We start from the raw sequence: 5106 nt of genomic DNA, 5'->3' as shown, positions 1-5106 counted from the left end.
TAATCAATGGAGCCACCCAGGGGCCCAAGTTGGGTGAGATTTGTTAAGACACACAAAGACTCTGGGCTGCCCCAGATTAAGTGCTCTTGGCTCTAGGAGTGAACTCAAATGTATTGTAACCCTTGAAACATTGCAAAGCAGAGCATCTCAGGCTTTGCTTTGCTTTAACGTGTTAAGGGACTTGACCCAACCTGTTTTAAATGCAAAAATGTCTCTTGCCCTTTTACCCTGAGGGCCTTTCCACAGCCTCCTGGAGGTCATGCAACCGGGCCCCTTCTGATCCATACGATTTCTAGCCATTTTGAAGCCATGAGGGGGAAAATCATTCTTTGGACGGGAACTTTTGGAGGAAATTGAAATATATGCAAGTTTTTAAATGCACTTTCCACATCTGAAACCATTTTATGGACACAAGAGGATAATACTGGAATGTACATAATTTGGTTTCCTCATAAAGTTTGGTATTTTTGAGACTAAAAGAACTGAAATGTTTCTGAGAGAAATGTGAGCTTTTCTTTTAATCACAAAATCCAGGAAAACATTTGATTTGTTGAATTATTCCATTTTTGCAAAAAAAAAAAAAATCACCTCAGAACTCCTTTTCTCTGTGAGAAGAGAAAGAATTCCAGCGAGGACAGCCCTCCTCTAGGAGAAGATGTGCCTGGGGTTGTTGTGTCAATATGAAAGAAGCCACAACTTCCTGTGGCTGTATCTGCTCTGTAGCTCTTTCGTTCAGTGCTCCATATTTTGTCCTGTACCCTTTAGGGTGGGAGGGTTTGGTGGTAAATCCATTACCAAAACCACCTTACTATTAGCCAAATAGCACACACACACACACACACACACACAGTCCAGAAGAAAGAACAAAACAGCGTTGAACATCACTTCATGTCTATTATAACACATGAGGGTCTACAAGGAAGAGAGTTGAGAGGGTCTACTTTGTTCCACTCCATTCTCATGAGCCTTTCAATGGCTCTGGTGTGCAGCTGCCATATACAATATAGGGCCCCCAATTACATTTGTTTTTTTTGTTTTTTTTAAATTTTTTTTTAACGTTTATTTATTTTTGAGACAGAGAGGGACAGAGCATGAACGGGGGAGGGGCAGAGAGAGAGGGAGACACAGAATCAGAAGCAGGCTCCAGGCTCTGAGCCATCAGCCCAGAGCCCGATGCGGGGCTTGAACTCACGGACCGTGAGATCGTGACCTGAGCTGAAGTCGGACGCTTAACCGACTGAGCCACCCAGGCACCCCTTACATTTGGATTTCAGATAAACAGTGAACGCGTGCGATATTTGGGACATCTACTCATTTAGTATTACATGCATTCATTATTTATCTGGAATTCAAATGTACAGGGGCTCTTTGGGTTTGTATTTACAAAATCTAGGCGACCCTAGCCTGGGTGTCCCTTCTGGATTTTTGAGACCACCCCACATCTCTTCATCCACTCACTTATTCATTCAACAAGCCCTTATGGAGCATTTATTCTGTGCCAGGCTCTGTTCTAGGCAGAGGGGACAGCCCCAGACAAGATAGTTTTAACCTTGTTGGAAAAACAGACCAAAAAAATAGGTATTACAAAAGAAAGAAAGAAAAGAATCAGCAGGATAACTTCAGGTGGTGATGATGGAGCGCATAATGACGAGTGAGGCTGGTGGTCAGAGAAGGACCCCTGGGAGCACTGACTGAGCTGAGGCTCAAAGGATGAGGAGGAGAGAGCCATGGCAGGTACTGAAGGGATGGTGTTCCAGGCAGGAGGGATGAGCAAGCGGAGAGGCCTTCAGGGGAGAATGCAGCTGGATCTGCAAAGACCCGAAAGAAGGCCAGCAAGGGCTGGATGGGTGAGTGAGGGAGCTAGTGGTAATGGAGAAAGTTAGGGAGGAACTTGGGCTGGATGCCCCCCGGAGCACTGCTGGGGCTGCGGAATTGTGACCTCACAATCTGATTTATGGTTTTAAATGGTCCCTCTAGCTGCTCCAGGGAGAACGCATTTTAAGCAGGAAGGGGTGGAGGCTCAGAGGCCTTCTAGGAGGCTCTGCCCTCCTGCCTGATGGTGGTGCACTGGACGAGGGTGGGGGAGGGGCTGATGGCTTTGGAACACGTTGGAGAGCCTTGCTGGAGGACTTGCTGGAAAGCCACATGGTGAGGGAGGCACAGAGGATCCAGAGGATTCCCTGCAGCTTCTCAAGAGAAAACCCTTTCTCTCTCCTTCCCTGTTGCCTTTATCCTTTCCATTCTCCCTTATTCACTGGCCCGGTCCCTGCCCTGCTCAGTCAGCCCTCCGGATCCTGCTCTTCTGCTGGTGTGCAGGACAGGTTTTCAGTGAGTTCTAGACCCGCCTTTTGTTGCTGCCTGGGGCTGAGGCTGGGAGGGGGGGTGCTTTGGATTCTAAGGGTAGGGAAGGAGTCCTCCACCAGAGCCGACCTTCTTCTTGGCTCATCTTTTTCAGATGTCCTTCCAAATGTATTGGGTCTTCCTTCCCTTCTGCTCTTCTGACTTCAATCTACCCTCCCAGGCTCCAGGAACAGACACAAGATGCAAACTTGTCTAGTTTTGTATGTCTCCAGAGAATAGCTGTATTTGAAGTAAAAATTCCCGACAGGAGTGTGAGAAGGGTCAGTGGATGGCACTTGTCCCTTGACTTTTATACTTGTGGTAGTTCTGTTTGGATTCATGATTCCAACCAAGATGTTTCTTGGTTATTCCCAAGGTTAGGAAGAATAGTAAATACGGTAAAAATGGTAAATAAATCTGCTCAAGGAAATAATGTATATTGGAAGGAAGGAAATAAGCAAGGAAGGAAAGAAGACAGGAAAGAAGAAAGGAAGGAGGGAAAGAGAGGGTAACAGCATGCTTCCCCAGAATAACATATGAGCAAGAATTTACTGCTTTATTTTCTTAATCTAATGGTCACCAAACCCCACCAGCACAGACATAAAGCAGAAGTAGTCTGAGAGCCAGTACTGATTCATATCTGGAATAGAGGGAGGCAGGGACTTAGGAAAACAAAACAAAGCAAAGTAAGAACAAAAACAAAATCGCCTTAACATGGGTTTGATCTTGACTCTGTCACAGCTGGTGTCGGGAGCCCCTGGAGGACAGGGCTGCGGTGTCTCCCATGCCCACAGCCCTATGTTTCCTAGAGGACAGGTCGTGGCCAGAATTCTGTGCATGTAGAAGGCAGAAGGAAGGAGCCAAGAGCACCTCCCTGGGCCCCATTACCTCATGTTTAAGGGAAGGAGTTGAACTGAAAGCTCAAAGGTCCCTTTCAGCTTCCACACCGCTCCGTCCCCACACCTCTTCTGTTTTTTCTCTGCTGCTTCACGCTCACAAATGTCTCTGCTGCCAACAACTGTTTAAAACACTTTCTTTCTTTTCCTTGTCTCTCTTACTTGCTTCAGGCATTGACCAGAATTCCCAGCAGTTTTTCCCTTCTGATGTTGGGTGCTTATTATATTTGGACCTTGGGGAGGACAGCTGAAGACATGGCATGGTGGGTCAGAGTCATGAACACTAAAATCTTCATATCAATATATAATTAAGTGCCAGAGAAGAGATCTGTGAAATTTAGATTTTTAATACTGGTTCCCTAAACGCAGCAGGCTGTGGTGATCACAGCCCCCCTCTCTTTGAAACCATATCAAGCTGCTTCCAGAGACAACAGCTACCACGTTCTGAAAGGTTTGGAGTCTGGCAGCTGTCCAGAAAAGTGGCTCCTTCCCCACCACGTACAGAGCTCACGGTACCTGCACAGGAATTACTACAGAAACAAATCCATCCTCCATTGCCTGACCTGGGTCTACTCCTTATTTACATATCGGGGGGGGGGGGGGAAAGAAAGGAAAGAAGAAAAAAAAGTGGAGTATTACTCAGAAAAAGTGTTATCCCATCAAGACCATTTCAGCCACAGACACAAAAGATGATGGCATATTGAAATAGAACACAAAAGAATTTTCCAGGAATGCCTGAGTGGCTCAGTCGATTAGGTGTGCAACTCTTGATACTGGCTCAGGTCACGATCTCGCAGTTCGTGGGATTGAGCTCCACACTGGGCTCCCCGCTGATGGCTCCGAGCCTGCTTTGGATTCTCTGTCCCTCTCTGCCCCTCCTCCACTCCCTTTCTCTCTCTGTGTCTCTCAAAAATAAATAAATAAACTAAAGACAAAACTATCCAAATAGTAATCTGATTTTCTCCTTATTTTTCAGAGGAAAAACTCGAATATACAGGAAGAAGAGGGATAACATACACAGAGAACAGCCTCTGACACTGTTGTCACTAGATGGAATGCTTTTGACCGCAAACAACAGGAAACCCATTTAAATTTGACTTTAACAATATATTTTACATAAAAAATATAATTTAACATAAAAATTATGTGGGTTAATGAGAGGCTCATTTATGTCATCAAGGATATAGTTTTTCTCTATCTTGAGACTCTGATTTATTTACTTAAGCCAGCTATCCTCAGGGTCCCCAAATGGCTGCCATTGTTCCAGGCAGCACACTGATATCAACATCCATGGCAGAAAAAGGAATGTTTCTCCCTGTTTTATGTTCCCTCTGAAGAGAGTGGAGAACCTTCTAGAAGCCTTGCCATCAACCCCCCCCCCCATTTTCATTGATCATAAATGCATTACATGCATATACCATCTTAAATCCTTCACCTGGTGAGGGAATGAGACCACCATGATTGGCTTAAACCTGCACTGTCTGGTAGAAATATAATGTGAGTCACATATAGAATTTTAAGCTTTCTAGCAGTCAGTCACATCAAAAACAACAAGAAGGGCCGCCTGGGTGGCTCAGTCGGTTAAGGGTCCAACTATGGTTCGGGTTGTGATCTCAAGGTTCATGGGTTCTGTGCTGACAGCTCAGAGCCTGGGGCCTGCTTCAGATCCTGTGTCTCTCCCTCTCTCTCTCTGTTCCTCCCCCCCTCACACTCTCTGTCAAAAATAAATAAATACTAAAAAAAAAAAAAAATTAACAATAAGAAAAGGTGATATTAGTTCTAATGCTATATTTTATATTGCCCTCCAACATATCTAAAATATTATTTCAACATTTACCCAATACAACATATTATTGATATTACATTGTTT

At 44.9% G+C, this 5106-nt stretch overlaps 1 long non-coding RNA gene across 1 annotated transcript; it reads left to right on the top strand.

Annotated features, from left to right (window-relative positions):
* The first annotated feature begins 1887 nt into the window (after positions 1 to 1887).
* Positions 1888 to 4381, top strand: LOC125930005 (uncharacterized). The gene is made up of 3 exons (XR_007460028.1): positions 1888 to 2148; positions 3408 to 3499; positions 4213 to 4381. It is a non-coding gene; the product is annotated as an uncharacterized LOC125930005 (long non-coding RNA).
* Positions 4382 to 5106: the final 725 nt, after the last annotated feature.

The sequence above is a fragment of the Panthera uncia genome, chromosome A2 (assembly GCF_023721935.1).
Source record: "Panthera uncia isolate 11264 chromosome A2, Puncia_PCG_1.0, whole genome shotgun sequence".
Taxonomy (NCBI): Eukaryota; Metazoa; Chordata; class Mammalia; order Carnivora; family Felidae; genus Panthera; species Panthera uncia.
Note: the sequence above shows the minus strand (reverse complement) of the source record. Positions and strands in the feature narration are given on the sequence as shown.